The sequence below is a fragment of the Dermacentor albipictus genome, chromosome 4 (assembly GCF_038994185.2).
Source record: "Dermacentor albipictus isolate Rhodes 1998 colony chromosome 4, USDA_Dalb.pri_finalv2, whole genome shotgun sequence".
Lineage (NCBI taxonomy): Eukaryota > Metazoa > Arthropoda > Arachnida > Ixodida > Ixodidae > Dermacentor > Dermacentor albipictus.
Window position 1 is genome coordinate 175,832,798 of NC_091824.1, and position 26,611 is coordinate 175,859,408.

The 26,611-nt window shown below is 47.1% G+C and overlaps 1 protein-coding gene across 2 annotated transcripts in view; it reads left to right on the top strand.

The window, feature by feature from the left end:
• LOC135919824 (para-nitrobenzyl esterase-like) overlaps positions 1–4,236 on the top strand; it is a 79,002-nt gene extending 74,766 nt beyond the window's left edge. For both annotated transcript variants that reach the window (XM_070537854.1, XM_070537857.1), the window contains one exon: positions 3,542–4,236. The gene's annotated coding sequence lies outside the window, so the exon portion shown is untranslated. The remainder of the gene's footprint in view (positions 1–3,541) is intronic.
• The last annotated feature ends 22,375 nt before the right edge of the window (positions 4,237–26,611 follow it).

Below are 26,611 nucleotides of genomic sequence, written 5' to 3' on the forward strand. Positions count from 1 at the left end.
TAAAATATATGATCAATGGTATGCACAGGTGAAACAAATGGGATGATGTTGATGTAAACGGACTAGAGATTATCAATAAAGCCATTGTCTTCATGAAATATAAAAAAATACTTCGAAGCTTGACCTTGATTTGAAGGGGAGGGCATTGAGTTAGTATTTTCCCTAGGTCAAGTCGTTCTTGGGAAGCAGAGCCCATTCTGCTGCTTTAATAAGTTATCTCGTCTCTAACTTTAACATTCCACCAAAATATATTTTACAGTTCTTAATGCACCGCAGCTATCACAATACTTACTGGTGGTCAGTCCAAGGCGATGTTCACTATTGGTTTCACGCAATGCTGCATTCAGTATTGGTGAGTGAGGCGTTCGGATGAAGTCGATGTTACATTGTATCAAGGGGACGGGGAAAATGATCGGTGCGTATTAATATTAAGATTGTGTCAGTTCAGAGAAGATAGCGATTCCTTTCCGCGTGGACGCATTTCTTTCCCATTACTGATCAGTTATATCTTGTTACATAGATTCGCCGGAAATTTCTTAAATGTAAGCATCTATCTAGCTAGATTCAGTTTTTCATTTCTGCGTAAGCCGCAGTGTCCGGCAATTTACTGGAATGCAATAGCGTGGCCAGTGACAGTGGCTAATGACTAATGTAGGCAATGTCTCGAGTCAGAGGATGTTGGTTACGAGCCCTGTCCTGTTGCTCATGTGTCATTTGCAGTGCAAACCACGAACGCGCGCAAAAAAAAAAAAGCCGCCTCGAGAACACGGCCACCTAACTGGAAACTAAACTTTATTGCAGAAAAAGAACCGATAACAATGCGCCTTGAAGAAAACCACGCATGCGCCGCGATGAACAGTTGATGAAACTAGCAAGAAGGAACTAAAGCAGTGATCGCAGCCTCATGTCGAAAAAACTAAACTCAATCATAAAACGTGATAGATGGCACGCTGATACAACTATCTTTCTATTTTCTGATGAAAAATTAATTATTCCGTCATTTCCCTTGTTAACTAATCTTTCCGACTTTTTTTTTTTCTTCTGCCCTTCAATGCGCATGCGTGGCTTTCTTCTAGGTGCGTATTTACACCTTGTTCTTTTCAAAAAAAAGTCACGAATTCAGCGTCGTGTTCAGTACCATCTTCCTGCCGGTTGCCTAAGAACGTGAACGGCTTCTTTTATGCTATAAAGTTCGGCTAGATGTGGTCGCTGTTAACTATTCCTTTTCGCACTTTATGTGAAGTTTGAGTGGCGCTCCGACCCCGTTATTAAAGGGATCGACCAGCCGTAAATGGCAGATGATGAAACCGGAATAGAACCGAGCAAATGGGATCCTTACATTATGCCCACCCAATGGTCACCGGCTGGTGCAGGTTGTGGAGAGAATGACACTAAGAAGAATCCATCACTGTTGTCCTCTGCGTTTCCTTCATTGCACTCCTTGGACGCGCTAAACCACCGATGGCCGGGTCCCATGTTTTACTGACGCTTCTTATGGGTTCTCACGGAGCAGTAATGCTCGTCGCAAAATCTTCCGGCTTTCCGGAAATAGATGTCAAGCGCTTCGCCGAAACGTCCTCCGTTTCCTCCTCGGGCAGGCTGATGAACTTTCCGACGCGGCGAAACTTTGCGAGCCCGGGTGTCGGCGTCAAATGAGACACGAACAACGAAGCGCGTGGCCGAACGGGGGCATAATCGAAAAGTACAGTGCGCGCCGCCCAGTCGTGTGTACGTCACACCATTGACAGCCGTGCAGGCTAAGCGACGGTAAGAGGAAGCTGTAGCTCGGGTGCTCCTATCTAAATACGTATAAAACGAGAACTCATTTTTCTTTCTCAAATTTTTCGAATTGAAATTTGCACCAAATTTGACGAGGTTTCTTACACTTAAAAGAAACACTTAAAATCTAGTGACTATGGGTTCCGAATTATTGATTTAGGTCGTCAATTGTTTATTAAAGATTGGCAAAAATCGAAAATCTTCAGAAAACGATACTATCAAGCTTGCAACTCTGTAACTCAGCAATGAAAAATGATATCACAATTCTGTGAGTTGCATATAATAGTACAATTAAAGCGGACAGAATTGGTACGTTACACATGAATCACGAGAAATCTAGTAATATGAAAATGCAGCTTTTGCATACCCGTTGTACACAACGAAACAAATTCACGTAAGCTATAAATTGACATATCGAATTTGTCTGCTTCGAATGGTCTGATGGATGCCATTTACAGAACCGCGATATCTGTTCTTGATGCAGAGCTATGAATTTGTAAACTTCGTGCTTCTATATGTTTTAAACTTTAGAATTTCCGAATATCTTTTAAAAAAGATTAAGGCGCTAAATCGAAGTTCCGCTACCAACAGTCACTAGAAGTTAACTTTCTTTCTCAAATGCAACATATTTTATTAAAATCGGTAGCGGGGTTATCTCAGAAAAACGTTTTTGCGTTTTACATGTATTTGAATAGGCCGCGTTGAAGTTGGGCCCGAGCTATAGATTCCTTTTTATCCCACTACACCGATATTTATTTTTTTCTCTTTCATGGGAAAGCGAGAAACAATGACGGCGCAAACTGAAGCACGCGCATCGCTGTTCGCGCTTCATTTGGCGCCGCGCAGTTTCTCCGCCACTGTGCGATAATACTCGCCCAATACTGCGATATTGTAGTTAATGTTTTAGTTAACTTTCTCGCTTTCAAGTACGAGGGAACCCGAATAGAAATTAAAATGTCGCAGTTTAGGGGGCGCTTCTTGCGCATTGTTGTAAAACCAGATGTGTTCGCCTCTCAATCAATGGTGATGACCGGACGGCGCGCACTTACATGCACAGGCATCCTGCAACACCTTGTGTTCCCCGACGGAGCAGTTATAGCCCGCAAACAAACTTGTTATCGCTTTCTTAAGTGATTGGTCTGATATACATGTGGGGAAACACCACATTGTTTCTGCAAGAGACGCTCGGGTGGAGCAATCATTGATCGCCAGGCTAAACGCGCCTGTTGCTAGATCTCTCCACCACCGCCAGTTATGCTTCGGCCTCGCGTTCCGCTGTTCGTGTTTCATCTGATGCCCGTAGTGCCTCACTTTCCCTATGCAGACGCTCACTATTCTGTCTAGAACGCTCGTGCGCCGCGCTAAGGAACAAATAAAGAGTATTATACCAAGGAAGCTGCGAAGTGCCAAGTTCACGGTGCCGGCTTACTACATGTATGTGGCTCCCGTGGACGTGTGGCATCCACTGATTACAACATATTTTGTTTGTAATATCAAGCACTAACGCAAATAAATGGCGATTTCTATGCTCAAAGCGTACCGTTTAAGCGCTGTATATATAGGATGATTTCCTGATTTATGTAAGTGCCGAGATACCGTTTTGTGTTCCCCCTGTAGCCCTTTCCAATTCTTTTTTGCTTGCATTTGCAGTAAACTACCAGCGTGATTATACGTATGCCATTGAGAAAGTTCCTCCTTCGGAACTCTTTCATGGGGACATTACCTACACTTTAAAGCAATGCAGTTTTCTTTTCTTGTGCAGCTATGCCGTGTTGTACGGCCATCAACGCTACGCTCGTGTTTGTCACTGCGCCCTCGCCGAGTCGCGCTCTTGTCGACGCCATCTCGACGTTTCCCGCGAAGTCGCCGCCTCCGGTGAACGCGCGTGCTCAGCCGGAGGAAATGGCCTTCACGGGAGCCGGTCCTTCGGCGGGCACATCCCGGCACAGTGAACACGCCGTTTTCAACTCCGGGTCGCTGCACGCCACCGCTCCGCAGTTATGAAACAAAGTGTCGCCACGTTTGGCGGCGCGTGCTCTGGTCGCGTGCGCACTGTGCAGAAATTTGCACGTGGTTGTACTCAGCTGGCGGGATGCCGGCAAGCGTACATTGTTTCGCACGTTTCTGTCCTTGCAAACGTCACACGCGAGGCATTCGGAACGGAACACTTGTCATTTGCCGAGGTTGATTTTCGCCAGTCTGGCCACTCAGCTTTCCGTGTGGGAAAAATCGGCGGTTCCTGGACGTACCAATCGACAGAAGTCCATTTTGGTTGCCATAGGCAACGAAGCTATGCGGGAATATACCTGCAAGATTTCAAATATGTAGTTATAAGGGTGGATTGCAATCGGGTAGCAACTGCCGTCCAATGGTGCCTCTTCATAAAACTTACGTTGAAGGTTTGTTTAGAGTAAGTGTCAGGCAGCTGTGGCATCGATGTTGTATTTTCCGTTATGAGGTCGCGGGATTGAATCCCCGCCACGGCGGCCGCATTTCGATGGGGACGAAATGCGAAAACACTTGTGTACTTAGATTTAGGCGCATGGTGAAGAACCCCAGGTGGTCAAAATTAATCCGGAGTGCCCCACTACGGCGTGTCTCATAATCAGATCGTGGTTTTGGCGCGTAAAACACCATATTATTTTTAATTTTTCTATGTGTAAAATATTTAGAAATGTGTGTGCTGGGTTTGATGATAAAGTTAGGTTTTATTCTATGAAGTGTTTTAGTGGCTTCTCCAGTAATAATTAGGATATGTATTCAAAATGTCGTACTGGTCCCGCGTATAAGTTGTCCCTGTCATGCGGCAGGGTGTATATCGGGCAGATGAGAAGTTGTGCTAATGTTCGCTTAGCGTGAACACAAAAACAGCTTGAAAGGTGTACCGACCTCTCATCTACCCGGTAATTGCCGTAACTGCGGGTGTGCGGCGGCCATCTGCTACACGACCATAACCGCAAGGCACAAAGACCAACGCACGCGGGGACCTACTGAAGTGTTGTGGATTTTAATAAAGCACAAAGTATATGCGTTAACCAGCCTTCTATCGCTCTGCAGGCTGCTATAGTGGACGGCTTGTAACGACCACTTTCGCACGTAGAATTTTCAAACCTCTCGGCACATACGACGCTACAAAAAGGTTGTTCAAAGAAAGCCTTAAATGCCACCCAAAACATTGATAGCTTGCCCGACGACGGTGATGGTGATAACGATGGCAAAGGCGACGACACGACTACTATTTCAGCATACGAAGACGACTATGACGGCTTCTACGTAAGGACCCGGGGTAGGATTCTGAGTGTACATAGTTTTCACACGACTTTCTTTTGCCATATAACCGTGGTAGCAAACATTTTCATGATAAGTGAGACAGAGGCCGGAATCTTGCCGGAATGATCCTTGACAACCATCACTGTAGAGTGACACCTGCAACAATATCTGGTCGATGACGCATGTGTACGGCGACATACAGTCAGCCGCAAGGCGATAGATCTTATCCTTCGAGTTCCTTCGCTGCCCACCTGTGCCTTGGCCCTGAGCGAGCAGTCATTAGCAATCAAGGGCCCAGAAGGCGGCGAGAAATTTGAAGTATATCGATAGAGCCGCACTCACAACGCACGCTCGCCCTATTGCTCTGGAGCCTATAGAAAGAGCTATTAGGGCGCCGTCTTATCAGCCAGCCTGCAAAGGCGCGTCAATTCGAGAGAGCCCAGTCGCGATCGGGTGCCCAGTTCGGTCAGGCGAGTGAACTGCGCGCGCGACGCGCCTGACGCGGCGCGACATTTATGCACTTCCTGCTGATGCACCACATCAGGGACGACAATCACCAAACAGCGCAGCACATGTTTCCGGCACGTAAATTGCTTTCCCACTCCGTCCCTTGTCGCCAAATCATGCGTGTGTGCGACGGCTGAGTTCTTGGGGAATTAGCGGCAACCTCGGCGGCACAGGGGAGCTCTGCAACAACTTTCTTTTCGCTTTAGTCCTTCACGATATATCGTGCACCACGTGGCGTCACAATGGGTGCTGTGCCATTCATGATTTTGTTCGGACTGTCGAGGGAAGCACATTTCTATGGCTGATCGGTGAACAAGAAAACAATGACGCAGAGTGGTTGTTCCTGCTAAAGGAAAAGTATCGCAAGCACAGGTCGAGTTGCACCGAGATTGGACCACCGCATTCGCAATGGTGAAAGAAGTCGGACACAGAGAGGGGGGGGAGGGGGGGAATCAGCTAACATCGGCCAGAAGTGAAGCCGGCAAATTTCAGATTATGGCTGGTATTTTTAGAATCCCACTTCGAGGTGATGGCACGTGTCTGCGGGTGCAGTGCTTGAAACCGTCAGCCTAGCGAAGTGTACGTAACCACACTTCGCTAGTCACGAGTAGGAAAGAAACGCTTGCTTCTACGCGCTGCTTTCTCATGGACGCGGATACCAATTCAAGCGCCTTTGTAGCAGACAAGGAAGCTGTCAGCTAACCATTCAGTTGAGCGCTGGAGCCTTGGTTTCCGCGTCTACCTTGCATTGTCATGCCTTGTTGTTAAGCAGCGGGCAAACATAATACATGCTGACTCGCAAGTTGTAGGTTCGGCGACGTCCGCTCTCTCAAGCGCTGATCCAGCTTGCTAACTGTGTCGTCTCCATCAAGCCTTACCAAGCAAACCAATACAAACGACTGGAATATGCAGCGAATGCATCAAGTTTTCCGTTCCATGAATGAAACAAAGTGTTCTTTACGTACGCAATCAATAAACAGGAGCTGTTTGGACACATTAGAAGGCGCATATTACCTCTGCGTTGTAAAGCTGGCACATCTTATCTTTACATCGATGGTCTGAAGACATCAGTCATTTCTCTCATGCATCTCGGAGCTACATTTACACCTCAGAATTCATCGTATTACTGTGCATGTCGAGATAGCGTTTGACAAACGTTGCTAATATTGTTCTTGGTGAGCATCGTCTAAGCATAAAAATGTTGGCTTTGCTCTGAGCGATGTCACAAGATGTGACTTAGAATACGAAGAAAGCAGAACTGAGATATGCAGTGACAGATTCAAACGTGAAATTGCGCACTCGCTGTAAGGACTTCGAGCTATAATAGGCAGGCGATTATCATCGACTGCCGGACTTCAACCATGTGAGGCCTAAATGAGGGCCCTGCAAAAAGCCGGCCCTATGGGAATCGATGTTACGCGAAGGAGTGTGCGGGGAGCCTACCGAGCTAACGAAACGACCATGAGAGCACCAGACGTAGGCGGCTGTTTCATGACCTGCATCACACATATGCCATGATATTCATGCCATGACTGATAGTTTGTTTGTCATATACTATTGTCATACTACACCAATTTTGGGACATACCAAGTTAACGAAATGACCATGAGAGCGCCAAGACGTAGTAGGCGGGCGGGCGGGCGGGCGGGCGGGCGGGCGGGCGGGCGGGCGGGCGGGCGGGCGGGCGGACGGACGGACGGACGGACGGACGGACGGACGGACGGACGGACGGACGGACGGACGGATGGATGGACGGACGGACGGACGGACGGACTCGCATTTAACAGCTCACTGAGGGAGAGCAAAGAACAAGACAGTACAAAGCTCTGGCAAGTGACTGATACTTTGTTTTGACGCATTCCTGTCTAAATACAGAAAGCAAAAAAAATTAATCAGAAGGAAACTAGTGGAAAGAACAAGACGAGAAGCACACGTGTGAAAAGCGAGCCGACATATGAGAAAAGAAGCGGGTGGTCATCGACCCCTTTCTCGTCCCGTCCGGTGCTTGTGGAAAAAAACAGCGAGCGCGTGCGTCTTGTAGCTTTCGATTTCAAAGATAAGTTGGCTGTGCATTCATCCTTTGGAGACTATTGGTGAGGTTAATGCGATTAGCGGCACTTCTTATGACGGTCGCGTAATGAGTTATTATTTGTTTTATACGCTGCGAAGACGATTATTGGAAGTAGCGAGACAGAGACAGAGTTGATCAAAGAGCTTGACGAGGCACGGCATGACGAGTGCGCCCTGGGGCTCCTTTCTCGCGCTTCCGTTCTTTTTAACGCGATAGCGTTAAGGAGCTCGTGTCGCAGAAAAGCCGGTGTCGTCGGCGTCGGGTGTCGGCGTCGGTGTCTGCGGCGTTGACCGTGAGCGATAAATCACGACAGGCACTTCATAAATAAAAAGCAACTTCCACGATGGGCTGGGTGGGAATCGAACCAGGGTCTCCGGAGTGTGAGACGGAGACGCTACCACTCAGCCACGAGTTTGATGCTTCCAAGCGGTACAAACGCGCCTCTAGTGAATGCGGTGTTGCCTTCAAAACGAGCCGTGGAAAGTTATACTGCAGTGTATATCGGTAATTATGAACATGTAACTTACAGAAGTCGCAATTACACGAGTAGCGAAGTGCGTTTCCGCTGCATTTCTTCTGCGCTTTCCGCACACGCAGAGCCATCTTGCGGCAAACACAGAAGACCCCCTCCTCTCCATGTAGGGCGCTGCCTCGACAGATGGCGCGCCACGCGCGCATTGGAGCTGTGGAAGGACCGGTGCGAGGGGGGGTCGTTGCCCGGACTCTCTCTCTCCTGACAACGCTTCGCCTTGCTCCCTCAGCAGAATCAAGCGTCCTTCCTTTCTTTAGATCACTATCTGTCTATCTCTCTGCCCGTGCCGATCACGACGTTTGGCTGGCGTGCATCATTTCCCCCTCCGAGATACCGAGTTCTTCGGTTCGTTCCGCTTGCTCAGGCGCACGTTTCGTTGCTGCGCCGAACGCCGCGTTGCTCGACCATATGGCTCAACGTTCACCGCGTCCGATGCGGGGCACCTCGTAAGTGATGGCTGCCCTGTAGCCCATTGTCTTACACCCCTTGGCGGGTCGACGGGAACGCTGTCGCGTTCCACTCTTGAAGGCGAAGCTTAAGCGTCCTCCAATTTTTTTTTTTTCATTGAAGGGCGGCACATACATACTGGCACAAGTTGGCCTCAAAGAGCGGAGCATACCCAGTGGGACATGCCCAGTTGCACATACGCAACATCCCAAGTCTATTCCAAAATTAGAGAGTTTTAAAACTGGGGCCCCAATAAGATAGCGGGCCACAACTGAGCATGCGCAGAACACAAGGCGGCCTTCGGTGTTTGCGTTAGGGTAAACGCAAAGACCCTAAGCTCAAAATAGCGTGGGTTCCCAAGCCATCTTGGGTGGCTCGCGCGGCCGACGAGCAGTCATACGAGCCGCAGCCATCCAGAGCTCGGATCGCTCAGTCAAGTTAGGGCGCCAAGCATGACTGGCCACAAAGCTTCCTATGTGCGGTCGCGTTTCACTCAATCTTAAATCAGTATACAACAGTTGCACAGCAAATTTGCCATGTAACGGGCGATTTTCGGCATGTTTAGAGGCAAGAGACCCAGCGCAACGTAAGAAGACGCTAGCTGAGGTCGGGGGAGGTATTCTGTAAGAGTCCACCTACACTCTAAGTAATGTTTACACCCTTTGGAGTGTATATCTGCCACGCAAGAATAATCATCATCTGTCTTGCCCGCATTTCCTTTCTTGAAAACGCTGCGCTCGTTACTTTCCTGTCGGGAATTCTATGCCATGCTGATAACGCGCATGCCGTTCGTTACTAGAAGGTACCGGGCTCGCCGCGTTAAAGAAAAGAAATGCGGACAAGACAGATGACGACTATCGTTGTGTGGCAAATATACACCCCAAAGGGTGCAACTGTTTTTGGAGTGTAGTGGACGTGTCCATTTCATCTGCTGCTGAAGTGCTGATTGGCTGTGGCGCCTCGCTCCTCCAGACGCGCAGCCCAGCCCAGCCAATCGGAACTTCTACACCAGACGAAATGGGCACGTCCACTAGGTGGACTCTTACAGAATACCTCCGGCCCCCACCCCCTTTCCGCGACTTAGAAAGGGCAGGTACAAGTCGTACAAATAATAACGTAGTTATTATTCTTTATTACAAATTATATTCCAAGCCTTCATTTTTTTCTCAGAGAAGTGAATTCCTTTAGCCTTTCGCTTGTAAAAAAACTTTGCTTTTTCAAGCTTCTCCTATTGACACCACTCCCGAGCGCGCAAACCAGCGCTGCTCCTCCGAGCCCTGTCGATCAACCGTCGCAACGCCGGCTTGTGGCTCCAATGTCGAAACGCTCTGTTCAGGCACATACCCAGTCATAGAGTTAGTATAAGCGACTCTAGAGGAAAAGCTGGCCCGAAACAGTGGGAACCGCCGCCCTGTTGCTACTGGTCAATGTGTCCAGCGCAGTTACGATTGAAAGAGCTGGAAACAGGTATAGAGGTCACTTTATGCTTTGTCATTTAAAAACGCATACCTTATGGCTTTATGAAGGTGATACGTTAATATTAAGTTTACAGAAAGCGCTTGATAGGTGCGTGACATATGTAAATCACGATGTACGCATTCATGCAATAAAGAATGACACGAATTTCGGTTTCGAATATCTGTTTTTCGGATGCGTATTATACTTTCGTGCAGTTTAGGTATGACACGCGATCGCGCATATACATCGGACGCTATGCCTTTTGCTATGCCAACATCATGCCTTTTGTGCCACCCAAGCCCCGAAATGCTCTGGCGTACACCTTCACATGTAAGTAAACGAATGTATCTTCTTGTTCAGAACATCACGCCAGTAGACAGCTCTTGTGATGCATCACAATCGTTTGAGAAACGTCACAGTAGAGCATTTTTTTACATGCGGAGCGGGGTTTTTATTTGCAGGTTTTCCTTCAGTAGAAAATTGCTAGACAGGTGGACCAGCGCACCAGAATTGTACTGGCGAAACCACAGGCAAGTCATAGAATCTGTGTAACTGTCGCACTTTGAACAATCATGCTTCTACAAAGGCCACAGTAGAAAAACAGCCCGATGCCGAGTATTTCTGTACCACGAAGTAATCAACAAGCGAGTGCCGAATACGGATGAAATTGAGTGCATCAGCCCACATATTAACAGCGTAGGCGTTTTATTAACTGTGCAATATTTTCAACACTTCCTTGCATGCCATTTCATGTGGCATATCTTTTCTGGTCACAAATTTGTGCAGCGAATCTATTTGCATGATCGACTCCGGGCATGCGGGACCGTTCACTTGCACTTGATGCTGAGTATTTTACATGTATCCATAAACTGCAGATATGCACATGGGATCCCTACGAGCATTTTCAAAATTCAATTATTTTAAGCAACACGCACATATGCAATACTGACATATAATCTCAAATACCACTAAACAGCTGGGGCACATTTTTGTTGAGTATACTCGCAGGTAAAATAGGTGGATCATGTGGACAGCTTCAGCTCATTTTCCTTAAATCAGTGTGTACAAGGGGTATGCAAAAGTAACTTTTTTCTCGCGCACCGATTATTTTGCTGTATAAGCAAGAGAACCCACCACGTTAGTGCAACATATGTTGTACATCACACTAATATGTGCTGGTATTTAACAAGTGAGATGAGTTACTTTTATGGCTCATTCAGTCAAATCACGCTGCCAGCTGCTTTCATCAATCTTCTATTGGATATTGCAAATGTTCAATGAAACATGTTTCTCTGTTATGCAGATATGCAATGGCGAGCCCTTGTGTGTGTTCCAAAGGTAAAATTTAAGTTCTAAATTAAAGAAGACATTTCTAGTGAGAAACAGGAAGCAAAAATGGTGAATGCATAGTATCAGAAGCCCAAGGTACAGAAATTATGAGAAGTGTCGAACAGGGGCGTAGCCAAAGGGGGGGGGGGCGCTTATGGGGCTTCAGCCCTCCCCCCCCCCCCCCCCGAAATTTTTTCATGCTGTCCATGCACCGCCGACGAAAGCAACCCCCGGCACCGGAAATAATTCTGGATTCCGTCTAGAATGTCTTTTTGACACTCGAAAAGACACTGAACCGCAAAGATGGCGAACTCTGGCTGGATTTTGCGGCAACGCCCATGCGCCGGGAGTCACATAACGCGAAGCAGCCCCACCCGGCCACAATGTTTCAAGGGCGTTTGATGATGAACGGGCACGCCGCGGCATCTCGCTGAGGCCGCGGAATCTATGGAGCGCATCGATGTCAATTCCGAAACGTTATGGGTATAAATCTAATGAACTCTTCATGTGAAAGGTGCAATGACATTTCCGAAGTTTTGCTTTAGATTTTCAATTGCGGAACTTTGTGGGCTTAATGTTGTTATCAACATTTGACGCCAAAGGTCCATTGAATTTCTAAAGTCTTACATCGAAACATACAAGACAAGCCAAATCAACACACTAGCAGACAAGTTGACAAAGCACGGAGCGAGGTTCGATGAGACGAAGCGTTGCGGTGGTTTATTCGTGCCACCATGTCACATAAAAAAAATATCAGCATTTTTTATAAGCTACGCGATAACATCCATGTCAAGATACTAAAGCCAGCTAAGGTAACTACGTTCTTATTTATTTTTTCTACTTTGACTTTTATTCACGAGAACACATTGAGCCTATTAATTTTTAACGCGATAGCGTTAAGGAGCTCGTGTCGCAGAAAAGCCGGTGTCGTCGGCGTCGGGCGTCGGCGTCTGCGGCGTTGACCGTGAGCGATAAATCACGGCAGGCACTTCATAAATAAAAAGCAACTTCCACGATGGGCTGGGTGGGAATCGAACCAGGGTCTCCGGAGTGTGAGACGGAGACGCTACCACTCAGCCACGAGTTTGATGCTTCCAAGCGGTACAAACGCGCCTCTAGTGAATGCGGTGTTGCCTTCAAAACGAGCCGTGGAAAGTTATACTGCAGTGTATATCGGTAATTATGAACATGTAACTTACAGAAGTCGCAATTACACGAGTAGCGAAGTGCGTTTCCGCTGCATTTCTTCTGCGCTTTCCGCACACGCAGAGCCATCTTGCGGCAAACACAGAAGACCCCCTCCTCTCCATGTAGGGCGCTGCCTCGACAGATGGCGCGCCACGCGCGCATTGGAGCTGTGGAAGGACCGGTGCGAGGGGGGGTCGTTGCCCGGACTCTCTCTCTCCTGACAACGCTTCGCCTTGCTCCCTCAGCAGAATCAAGCGTCCTTCCTTTCTTTAGATCACTATCTGTCTATCTCTCTGCCCGTGCCGATCACGACGTTTGGCTGGCGTGCATCATTTCCCCCTCCGAGATACCGAGTTCTTCGGTTCGTTCCGCTTGCTCAGGCGCACGTTTCGTTGCTGCGCCGAACGCCGCGTTGCTCGACCATATGGCTCGACGTTCACCGCGTCCGATGCGGGGCACCTCGTAAGTGATGGCTGCCCTGTAGCCCATTGTCTTACACCCCTTGGCGGGTCGACGGGAACGCTGTCGCGTTCCACTCTTGAAGGCGAAGCTTAAGCGTCCTCCAATTTTTTTTTTTGTCCTCGATACCCTATCGGCGGGCTGCCAGAGCCAGCCAGAGCGCATACGTTTTTCTCGCGTGGCCCCGACCACCGCGCGGCGCACTTCGGTGCGCGTTCGGTTTGCTCTGGCCGAGTGGATTTTCGCCTCGCATAGTTTTGGACGCTTTCTGGCTATCAGACGAGAAAAATAATCAATGGTCGCTCGCCGCCATCACTGTGGGGATTCGTCGGATTGCACCCCGTTCGCTTGAGCGGAACCTCTCCGGAAAGTCTTGTCTCGCCGGTCTAGGATACCGAGCAGTATGCGTAGGGTTCTCAGTGGACCAAGCGTCTCATGTTTTCTTCGATATTCCTTCCGTAGCGACATTAGGTGCCCAAAGTAGGCATTCGATTGTGGCCAACATAATTTCCTATGCGTTTTTTTTTTCATTTCGGTGCCTCCGCCCCACAGAAGGAAAAAAGATACGTTGTTGCGGCGCAGCGAATTGTCGCATGGTGAAAGTTCGATTTTTTTACTTCTTCTTTTGTGGGAAGTAATGGGACACGGGACGCTTCATTTGCCGGATACTCTTATGATATTATTGCGATAGCAATTCTATGGACACTCCAGGCGCATTCCTGACGTGGCCGTCGCCCTCATGTTTCGCATAAAGTCGAAGGGCGATAACATTGTGACCACGCCGCATGTTGTATGTGCGAGTGAAATTGTAGGGGGGGTGGAGGGAGGTGGAATAGGTGAGCCGATGATGGTGGCGCTCAGTCTCGTGTGCGCAAAGGAGAAAAGCGCGAAGCAAGCGCGCCGCCTTCCGTCGCGCGTGATACAAGGTCGACTCAAACAGGTCGCGAAGCCTCGGGCGAAAAGCGGTTCAGTACAGATTGTCACCGACATCAGCATGGGGGGTTATGGGAGCAGCGATTGAAGCGCGACTATGTTTGGAGGGAACAAACATTGGGAAAGAAAAACGCGTTTTTTTAATTCAAACGAGAGGCAGTTAGATTCATTCAACGAAAATAAAATTCCTAGTCAACTTTATATATTCGTGGTGAGTTCAAAAAATACGTTTAATTTTATTATTATTAATAAATGCATTTCTTTTCAGCGCCCATCGCTACAGGGGGCGTTGACGCCACTATCACTCGCAGTGCGATGCACGTCTTGAAAGGGGCAGAAAGGCGCACTCGTATTACCTGTTGAAATACGCCCCCCTCACAATTTGCGCTTTCTTGCTTGTCGAAGTTTGTCTGAATTTGGTGACGCGGGTAGTTTCATTGCTTCTTAATCTGTTCAGTCAAAAGTAGTGAGTTACGACCGCCAGATAATTGTGTAGTTGTTTTCGTGCGACTGCGCTGGCCGACGGGCTTGGCATCCGACAATGGGATCAGCACTCTACACCTAAAGCTTTCGTCGGCCTCCAGAGAAAGTATGTTCTGTGCAGGGATGCGATTTCGACAACCGTACGGCTGGCCTTTTCCTGCATCACTTTCCACGCTGAAAGCTCGAAACGCCCATCATGTCGAATGGCGGGGCATTTAAATATATAGCTCCAAAGGAAGAACAACAAAACAAATTTCGCGCCTTCGAAAACAAAATGACGTTACTTCTGCTTTTAACGGACATGGCGTCACGTTATTTTTTCTTCCGCCGGAAGTGTTCCCACCACATACAGATGGCGCTAAGCCCCATGAATCGGCGATGGACCGCCATGTTTTGAACGTGTGGTCTCCTATGGAAGCTTCGCTACCAGGTATATTTACCTTGCGTGATACATCGGTCTGAGTGGATGGAATTGGGGCGGAATCTAGGATTCTGTGAATCTGTGATTGCGCAACATGTCTATTTGCCTTGTTTGACGCCTTGTTCGCCTTGTTTCGATACGTAGATTTATTGGAGACTTATACGTATATTTAAATATCTTGTTGCGAGTTTTCGTGCATACGTGCAGTGAACTTTGTTTCCAGTGACACTTTTTTGCCCTTCATCAAGCTGTATCTTCACATTCATCTACATACATCTACATCATACATCTTCACCTCGACTCGTCGGAGCTCTCGGCGAGACTATAGGAAATTTCTACAAAGACGGATGGCCTCACGGCCATCCCACCACCTCGGGCTTCCTGATCCGCCACTACTTCACTTCTACTGGGCCACCTCCTATCCGCTCTACCTCCAGCCTCCTCCTCCGGTTGAACCCACTGGGCCCTACCGGCCGGGCTGCTCTGATACTGCTGGGACGACCCTCTACCTTTCTCCCTCCTACCCTCTCTTTCTTTTAATCCCATCTCCCTCACCCTGCTCGCGCTGAGCCGTGCTCCCGCATGGGCTGCAGAAGATAGTGCCAGCCTTTCCTCCTTTCCCACAAGAACCACTTCTCTCTCCGTCAGAATGTCACGCAAACGAACAAACTAAGGCGCTGCCACCTTCCTTTAACTGTTGTTTCGAGGCACTTATTGTCGTTGCAGGTGTCACTGGTGCTGCCGTTGTAGCCGAATATTGTCCGCCCCTCTCTATTCTCTGGTTCCGTAATTTCCTCCTCCCTGTGACGCAATTGGCGCGAACACTCTCCTCCTTGACTGATCCAAGCCGTGGCCCGGTTGTCACGAGCACGTTTCGCAACCGTCAGGCAGCGCGCGCCGACTCGCTCGCAGCAAGCGTCGCGCGTTTGTTTCCTTCCCCTGCGCGCTGTTTCGGCGCATGTCTGCACAACCGAGCAGGGGTATAGGGAACCTTTTCGAATTTTATAATTGCTATGGCCAGACGCGGCTGCGTGCCGCCCTGATTCGAGGCGTAATCATTACGTTTCACAGCGACACACATTCGCGCAGGCCCGCGACAGCGAATGCTGAAAGCAACAAGTCGCTCCCGCAGTCTCATTTTCCGGTTCTCCTTTATGCACGTTCTTATTTTTATTTTCAAAGCAAGTATACACTTTTAGAACCGAGAGAAGTGGGCAAAAACAAGAAAAAGAAATCGGGCATCATTCGCGTTGTCTCGAACGGCGCCGACTGGTGGCCTGTTGGGGATGGAAGCGGTGCTATAAGCAGCTCTGGCCCGTAAAGTACACTCTGAACGAATTCCTATACGAAACCAGGAAAAAGAAGATAGAACCAGACGCAAATTGAAACAGCAAATGAAACAGCAGTTGACTGTTTTCTTTCTTTCTCAACTCTTTTTCATCTTGCGCTCACTGAACCTCCGCGGTTCAGTCGATTTGAGACAGCCAAGCGAGAAAGACATTGCCGCCGTAAGTGCGCTTCCTGGAGCGATCGGGGAGCGATTCTCGAGTGCAGTCTTTTTTTTATTTTTTTCCTCTCTCGCGCACGCAGTGTGCAGGCGGCAACCGAACGAGCGTTCATGCGCGGCTGGACCGCTCGACTCGCTCTCTCACGATGGTCGGTCGCGATGCTTTTTGCCGTCGCCTTAAACCGGGCGCTGCAAATTTTGCCCTTGTTCGTTCTTTCCTGCTTTGTCCGGGAAGAAAATGCCGTTCCGGAAGCTTCGGTCTGACGCCGTCGTGGCGCCCCTTTTATCTAGCCGTATAGGGGAACCTTCTTCGACACGACGCTGACCGCGGGCAGCCAGCCGAATGAGGCGGACGGTAAAAAGCGGCGCGCAGAAGCACCACCGGTGAAACCGGCTGCGTTGAGCGTTTCAGGCAACAACTCACATTACGCAGTTATGGAGAGCGCTGAATAATCTATGTACACCTCGAATGACATATGAAAAAAAAAAATGGCTGTGGCTTAGCTAAGGTTAAGCCCTGGATGCGAAGCATACTAGCCTTTATTTTAGTTGTTGAACCACTGTTTAGCCTGGTGAACTGCTGTTGCTTGGCTATATTTGGTTCGGCTAGACGAAGAAACAACTCATGCGTTAATCTGCTTCGCTTTCAAGAGTGGAACGCGACAGCGTTCCCGTCGACCCGCCAAGGGCTGTAAGACAATGGGCTACGGCGCAGCGACTACTCGCCCCACATTGGACGCGGTGAGCGTCGAGCAACGCAGCGTTCGGCGCGGCAACGAAATGTGCGCCTGAGCAAGCGACGCACGCCTGAGCCTTAGAAACAGCTCGTTTCTAAGGCAACACCGCATTCACTAGAAGCGCTTTTGTACCGCTTTGAAGTATCGTACTCGTGGCTCAGTGGTAGTGTCTCCGTCTCACACTCCGGAGACCCTGGTTCGATTCCCAGCCAGCTCATCTTGCAAGAGTTGAGCCAAACCCACCCTGAAACAAGCGCAGCTGCTTATATACAGCCGCGACGCCGCGAGCGACGGCGCGAGTTTGGAGCCCCGTTTCTCCTCTGTCGTGACGTCATGGTGTCACGTGGTATAGCATGGGGTCAAAGGTCATTGAAGGCGACACCACCGCGCCTGAGGAGCTGGGTTGAGCTCTCGTAATATGCATCGCATAAAAAATAATTTTAAGAACCGCATGACCCCTGTTGGATTCGATCTCAAGCCGTCCGAGCTTGCAAGCGACAGTACTACCAAACTATGCATGGGTGGATGCCAAAGCTTTATTCAGGTTAATTAGGTCGTGCTAGTTGACTAGCCCAAGCGGGCCGCTCCCACGTTGGGACCCATGGCTGTTCTAACGTGAGACTGCGTATAGCTGCGTCCCATCGCTTTTCAATGTTCGTCTTTTTCGCTGCGTAACGCGGAGCAACGCCAGAGCGTATTACTAAGATCCATGGTATCGCTACATTTATCGCATACATGTTGTAGGAGTAGAGAACTCCGGATAGGCCTTGTGGATTTTTAGCGGGTTCGGAAAAGTTCTTGTTTGCAAAAGCCTTGGCGTAATGGCCTGCGCTCTATTTAGTTTACTGTGCGGAGGGGGAAGACCATGCGTTCTAGGTGGAAGCGCTTGGTTAGCTCGTACGTGAGGACAGTGGCGTAGCAACAGGGGGGGGGGGGGGGGGGGGGCAGTGAGGGGGTGTCATATACGTCTGAAGACACCCCTCTTTCCGCCGGCTTGACTGGGCGCAAATAGCAAAGAATGCTCCGGTATCCAGTAGCCCGAGTTCGTGTACCCGATGGGTTGCGCCGCAGAATTGTCGGTTGCAGCTCTATCAACACCCCACGAAATAATTGCACGAATGTGCGGGCTCAAAAATTTACTTCGCAAAATGGTCGCTGAACTATTCGCCTTAGCGGAACGTTTCATGTGGGGTGCGCCCGTGCCGTGCGTTCATGCTGGGAGCAGGCGTCGCTAAACTTACAGTCAGGCGTTATAAGGCGTTGAGGCTCCTGGGTCCCTCTTCCGTTCCGAAGGCGCAGCGAAGACGAACAAAGACAGCAGCAAGAGGCCGTTCAAGGAGCGTGCCCGGCGCTCGCGTTTACGGCGAAGCGTTCGTTGAGAGCGACATTGCATAAGTGCGGCCGTGAAAAGTCGTGAATGGGATTCTCTGGGTCGTCTTCAGACTCAGTCCCTGGAGTTCCTAGAATTTATCACCAAATGGAACTTCTTACGTACTGTTATATTTCGCTTGTTCCTCACGCTCCGCGTGTCAGTTGCATCATGCGAAAGGAACTTTTCCAAGGTAAAGCTGATCAAAACGTCTCTGCGCTCCACCATGAGTAATGAAATGCTCTCAAACTTGGCGATACTGACATAGTGACCATAGAAAAAGAACACGTAAAAATATATAATCTTTACTACTGTAATGAGTTTGCAGAAGCGAAGTGTCGGAAAAAGTACTTGTGAAGGAAATCTGTCCTTACCGGTCATTACTTTAGTGCAATAGGCTCGATGTCCCACCATGGTTTGTGCATCGGCAATACGTATACTATGTTATATTTATCAATTTTGAATCGTTGTATTCGTTCTTTATCAGTTTCGCGGTGTTCAATAAAAGATATTTTTCCTAGTCCTATAGCTAACTGTTTATCATTTTGTTGTTGTGTGACTTCATGTCAGAAGTACAGTGCCTGTGTCAGCTACACGGAATTTTATAAATAAAGATTAATTTTGTAATAATATTTCCCGATATTCTATGACGTTATGTGTCTTTGTGATTACTAGGAACTCGGTAGCGTGAAAAATATGGCAGATAACTTATAACCATATCCTGAATAATTCTTTAATTAGTCCATATAGAGGAAGCACTTCAATTCGAGAATCGAGGACTCAGTCATATTATTACCTCAAGAAAAACTTCTTAAACAAAATCGTTTTGGGTGCTACAGCCTACAGTACTTTGGCACTGCTGGCGGCGCCCTGTATGGCAGCAGCGACAGAAATATTAAATAGTGGACCAGTGACGTTGATCCCTCAATCATCTCCATTGCGAGTGCAGACCAACAGTAGTGCAAGCTTTAGCTTGCACGAGCTTCATCATGGCCTTTTTTTTTATGGTGACGGCAAGAATCGACGCGAAGCGTGCTCTATTCTGTTCCCAACCTTGTGGTGGTACCGCAGCTCGGATAATCACGTTTGTCCGTATAGCAGCATATAAACAGGTTTTATTGATCCGAATGAAGAGAACTCGCAATTGTCATAGCATTGGCGCCCACGCCGCAGGGAGGCAGGTGGCATTTTTTAATAGGGTGGAGAGATCAGCGTCACTGACACACAATTTAATTTTCGTTTTCGTTCAGGGCTGCCCACAGCCAAAATACTGCGCGCCATAGTACCTACGACGATTTTTGTGAAGTTGTTGTAGGGCAAGATATGAATGTCGGACTTCAATTTTGCAAATGTAATATTGCCGCTAAAATTGGTAATTAATACATTATAAAGATATTTTTTGTTACCTGTGACGTGAGCCACATTTTCCATGATGCCGCATTTGTATTGGCTGCCAAGCCTTACACTCTGACAGAAGATGTGCACATGCGCTTATCGCAAGTTATCAGTGCAGCACCCTGTGTTATTTGGCGCAGAAAAAACAGCGTGTACATCTGCTGCATTCGCGATCTCTGGGAAAGAAAGTGAAGGAGAGGGGGACCCAGGGGACGTGCGCGGTATCCAAGGTGGCTGTAGGGGTGCTGAAACCCGGAAATTGTCGACATCCTCGCCTTCCTCGACTACACCCGGGGGGGGGGGGGAGGACAGAAGACCTATGGGCCCCGGGTGCAAGACCTCCTAGCTACGCCACTGCGTGAGGAGATGGTCCCTGTGATCGCGAACCTCAGCATCTTCTAGCCTTGTGGCTGCACGGTCGGCAAGTCCTCATGCATCATTGTGGGCTGATTCGTTGAGATTCGCGGGAGCACCGGTGCTTTTGTCCCACATGAGCAGGAAACCAGATGATCGTGTGGGGTTTGACGACCTTTCCGTCGAGAATTGCCAGGGCCTGTCTAGAGATGACTCCTTTGGCAAATGTTCGGACGGCTGCTCTAGAATCGATGTGGGTCCTTGATCTCTTTGAGCCTAAAGGTGCCAACGAGATGGCTGCTTGTTCTACAATTTCTGGTTGTGTGGTGTATCTAAAAATCCGAGTTGACGACTTCACCTTCGCCGTTCAGAAGGACCGCTCTGAAGGCCCGTTTATTGGACATGAAAGCCGCGTCGACCAACGAGCATTCTACAGCCTGATTTTTAGCTTTCTGAAGTAAGGCTTCGGCTTTGGCTTGCCTTTTGCCCACATTTGAATGGGGTGACCATTTCTTGCAACAGGCATGAGTGTGATATTCTTCCCCAGATCTCTCGGAATTTCTCTATGGTCATTATGCATTGCTGTAGTTGTATACCGATCCCTTTGAGGATGTTTCTTCCCGATCGCATGATCTGTTTCTTGCGCCTCGGCTATTTCCTCCAGTGTATTGTGCAGCCCTACTTGTATGAGTCTTTCTGTTGCCGTGTACATAGGTAGGCGCCGAGTTTTACAGGCGACGGAAATTTATGATTACTCATCTCATATGCTTAGGTATGGCAACAGTTGTAAAAGCGCTCTATTTCATGTATGTTGTAGTGTAGGCCACTCGTATGAGCGCGTGCGTGCTGGCCGGCTTCCGAGCTAGCTCAGTATGTCGGCGAGCCGGTCAAAAGCGACAAAGAAGAAGCAACTTTCTGTGATGGAAATCATCCAGCCAATTATTTAAACTGTTCTGTTAGGGCTCAAGAGTTAGAGGTGATTGAAATAATTGATCGTCGACGCTGCTCAAGGATGGAGGCCATAAACATTGTGAAAGAAAGGGTATCTGGCTATGCGAGGATAATAGGTAAACAAAATCTTACCACGGACCGATCACTTACTGCAACTATAGAGGCCGCTGTGGAAAAGGCTATTACAAAAGCTATGGAAAGGTTGGCAATGAGCCTTGGTGAATGTATCTCACAAGCCGTTTCTAGTCATTTATCTCATTTGATGCAAACTACCTGCCCAGCTCCTGTACCAACGCAAACAGTTGATTCTGAGCACCAAACTAACCATGAAAGATCAGACCCCAATCCTTGCAATGATGATATTGGACTTTCAAATCCCTCTTCTGCGGGCCCTACAACTTGTAATTTGATTAATGCAGATTTGGAGATGACAGAGTTAGAACAAAATGCTCGAGCATATAAAAGAACCATGTCGTCTATTAGTGAAGACTCCTCCCCCGGTCCTCACTCAAAAGCGAAGAAAAGTCAGTCCAGTGTTGTGCTAAAGGATAACATTCTGCAGAAGGCAGTTTCGACTGCGGCACTTTCCAAAAAATAGGATCACTAAAAGTGCTTCAGTGGAACTGCTGCTCTTTATATTCTGCATCAGTAGATTTAACTTGTTTAACTTCTAAACTTAATCCTGATTTAATTATGTTACAAGAAATGTGGCTAAAACCTGAGAAATCTTTTCAACTGAAATTCTACAGGTCATTTCGATTAGACCGTCCTACAAAAGGTGGCGGGTTACTTACACTTATCTCATCTAAAATTTGCCATAAGGCTAAAATTTCATTTCAAGTTTCTACTCCAGAGTGTGAAATCCTAGCTATAAAATTGATTCTCGCGGGATGTTGTCCTTTTACCGTAGTTAATGCATAGTTTCCATCTGGCGTACAGGACACTAGCACACTGGATAGTCTTATTAACTCTTGTGGACGTGACATTGTAATCTCAGGTGATTTCAATTCTCACCATATCTCATGGGGTTTAAGAACAGATTTGTGCGGCACCCGATTGTGTAACTGGTCGTTGGACGATCGCCTCACGTGTGTAAACTCCGGATCTATCACGTTTGTTAGAGGCCGATCTTACTCTTCACTAGATCTTACATTCTCTGGCCCGTGTCTCTCCGTAACTTCTTGGTCGACTATTGACTGTTCGACAAGCAGTGATCACCTTCCGATAGTATTTGACGTTGCACGTGCGGTAACATTTATGAGTGATCAGGTTCGAACCTTCATAAATTACACTTTTTAAAAATGCTTACGAAATGTTCTTTCATCTCTGTCTGATGCAACTACAGAACAAAAAACCACGATTATCTGTTCCGCTTTGGAAAGTTCTCAAAAAAAGGCTCAATTTGAGATTGGATTGAATAAAAGAAATTCTTACAGTCCTTGGTGGAATGAAGAATGCACTCGAGACTACAGAAAGAGAAAAGCTGCTTGGAAAAAATTATTGTATAATCAGAATCCCCAAAATTGGAGCGACTATAAATTTTTTCGAGCTGTCTTTAAACATACAGTTTCTAAAGCCAAAGATGAATTCGACTGTAAGCATTTTGATTTCTTATCTAACAATAAAAATGGGCGTGCATTGTTCCGTTTTCTCCGCAGTAGAAAATTCTTCCGTGTCAAATTAATATTGACTCTATAATCATAAGCAGCGATGAAATGAAACAATCACTAGAAGAAATCGCGAAGAGATTAGAAATTAGATTTTCTTCTGTCTTGCCAAGTGGTTCTTGCTTACGAAGGGCATCAGATGATTTTACAGAAATCTCCATGTTAGAATTGGCTGAAATCGTGGAGTGACTTCCAGATTCAGCTCCCGGTGTGGATGGGGTAACATCTACTATGATCAGAATTTTATTTAAGGAAGCTCCTGATGACCTTTTAGCTATTGTAAATTACTCAATTCGCTTCACATGGATTCCGTCTGCGTAAAAAATTGCTAAAATCATCCCTATTCTTAAAAATCATGGGGAAGGATATACAATAGATAACATTAGGCCAATTGCGCTAGCTTCAAATTTGGTTAAATTAATTGAAAGAATTTTATATGCCCGCATGATTAAATTTATACAGAACAACGACTTGCTTAGCCCCTGCCAAATTGGATTCCGACCATCATGTTCAATTCGGCATGCTCACGTGGACCTAGAAAGTAGAATAAAATTAGCACGGCGACAGAGGCAAATAGGTGCTCTTGTGACATTAGACATTTCCAAAGCCTACGACAGTGTAGAACACTTAATTTTATTAGATATATTGCGAAATCTAGAGATTCCAAATTATTTTTCAAACTGGATTGGTGAATTTTTAAATGGAAGAACATTTTACTGCAGTCTGAGAGGCATTTCCTCGAGTATAGATAATCAATCACAAGGTGTTCCTCAAGGAGCTGTCACTTCACCATTACTACTTAATATTCTGATGTGTTCCATTCCTCTTCATCAAGATGTACAAACATACGTATACGCGGATGACATTGCTTTCTTCGCATCAGACAGCGATATTCACTCTCTATATTATCGACTACAAAACTACCTCAACGCCATAGAAACCTGGTTAAACAAAATTCGCCTTTCACTTAACGTTAGAAAATCCTCGATATTGGTTTTCCCTCTTAACAATCCCGTTAATATATCGATATCCTATCGCCTCGAGACTATACCTCAAGTGGAGTCGGTGAAATACTTAGGTGTAGTATATGACGGTTCCCTCAACTGGCTCGGTTATATTGACCATGTAGTTTAAACAGGAGTACGAGCAGTTGGTATGCTACGGAAGCTGTGCAATAGTCGGTCCGGAATGCGGAGAGATCCACTTTTAATGATATACAAAATGTATGTGCGGCCCATTTAGAATTTGGATGTGTTTTATTTTCTGGTGCCCCATCTTATAAATTACGTCCCCTTGTTCAACTTGAGCGGGAAGCCCTACGACTGTGTTGCGGATTACCGAAATATGTTGCCAATAACATATTACACCAAGAAGTCAGGTTGCCCTCAATATTGTGTAGATTTCGGTTACTGACGGTTCAAACAGTCTTGAAATTGTATGAATCCCCTATTACAAGACTGAAATATATTCATTTCCCAGCCTGCACTTTTCTTCGGAGTACACTGGCATCGTTTTCATACACCACAGGTGGTCTTCGTACAAACATTGATAAATCCCTTAAATGTACGTCTCTGGGAAGTACCGCCTATTTGTGATGTGCGAGAGAACCTACAAATTATATATGATGACATCTACCCAAGTAATGCAAAACATCTCTCTTATAATATATTAAACGGCTTATTACAGGACCATTTATTGAGTTTATAAGTACGGTCATTGCGACAGACGCCTCACAGTGTGAAGAACAATCTGGAATTGGCATTTTCTCTACCGCTCTAAACTGGTCATTTGCAATCAGGATTCCGGACTTTTATTCCGTATTTTTGGCTGGATTTCTAGCTGTAGTCCTAGCCTTACGCAAACTAAATTTGTCAACATCGGCGGTAGTAATTATAACAGAGTCTTTATCCTTATGTTCCTCGCTCACACCAAATGGTGTCACTAACCTTTTACGTACATTTCATTTTCTAGTGCCTGCCCACATAAATTTAATTAGATTGCTTTGGGTGCCTGGACATAAAGGATTAGTCATGAACGAAATGGCTGACAGTCTCGCGAGAGCGGCCCTCAGTGGCCCTGTATTACCATTACTTCCTACAATAGCTTACCTGACGACTACTAGATTCAGGAGATAAACAATTACTCAAGACTTTTTGAACCCAGCTGTAGCAAATTTTTCAGAATATCGACACCTATTCCCTTGACCTAAAAATTCCTTTCACGCCAGAAAAACTGAAGTCATCTTTACCCGATTACGTTGTCGAATACCAAAATTAAACTTCTATCGTCACAGGGCTGGTCTGGTGCCCTCCCCTCTGTGCCCAGTCTGTGGAGAAGATGAAACAATAGATCATTTTTTCATATTCTGCCGCCGTTTCACTTCTTTAAGAAAAAATCTAGAATCAAGACTTACACAGCTTGGTTTGAGCTTTTCAATTATAAATATCCTTTCTCTAGAGCCTCCTCTCTTGGACAGTGCCACAGGGATATTTGCTCAACCGTGGAGGATTTTATAATTGTCTTGAATTCTTAAACATTTTATTTTTGTTCATTTCCTCCAGTTAGCTTTACCATTTTCAGTTTTTAATAAAGATAGCCTAATTTCATCCAAATCTTGGCCAATCCCCCACAGTGAGTGTGCGCCATCGCATAAGGAATACCATGGCAGCGACAAATAAGGCGAAGAATTGAAACGACAATCAGCATCAAGTTCTTGTCCGTTTCAGCTGTCGTCGATAAATGTCGTTCTAGCCGAGCGAAAGCTTCGACCGAAACAGCCACGGTGTTCACCCAGCTGCGTAGAAACTGCATACAGAAATATGCAGGACACATCACAATAGCCTAGTGCATCGCCACGTTTGTGTAGGCAGCCCGTATGCCTTTAGCAGGAGCCTGTCTGTCACGGGCCCCTTAGAAGTCGCAATCGTGGAAGTCAGGCCTGCTCGTCTTTTTCAGTCATGGCAAGGAACGTACATTTCGCTTGTTCTTCTTCGCCGTTGCAGCATCTCTGCTGTCAAGGTATCACGAAAGCGTGGGAGCTTAATGCAGTCAAGCGGGCCAGTCTGCGAAGTGAGTAAGACAGGAAGGTGAAGCGCGGTGTCGCAAGCGCAATAGCAGAGTTACTAAAGTTGAGTAAGCTACTCTTAAAGGCATCACGGGGAGAAGGCAGGCCTGCTCGGGGTTTGCAGTCATCGGAAGAAACGTGAATTTAGCTTGTTCTTCTTCGCCATTGCAGCGTTTCTGCTGTCACAGTATCATAAAAGCGTGGGAGCTTACTGTATTCAAGCAGGCCAGTCTGCGAAGTGAGTGAGACAGGAAGGTAAAAGGTGGTGTCGCAAGCGCTATAACAGGGTTACTACAGTTAAGTACGCTCCTCTAAAGGCATGACGGGGAGAGCTCTTTTTTTAACTTCGAAATGGTAAGCACTCTCCATTTCTGGCTCTGGTGATTTTGAGAAAGAGAGTTTTAATGAGAAGCCGGTGTAATTGACTGGTGGCCTGGAATGCCACTCTATGTGTACGCGAATGGTGCAAGACACATATAAAGCTATTCACAAGGACCCCTATACTGTAGGAGTAAAATTGTTATGAACACATTGGTGTGGCACTGTCTTTATGTAAATGTGGACCTCCAAGAAGAGCTCCGAAAATCGGGCGGACGCAAAAAAGTGTTAACTGTGCAGACTAGCCTAGTGTTAAGTGAGTGAAATGAGAAAGTCAAAAGTTTCTTTGACTGTGCTAATTAAAGGAGCAGA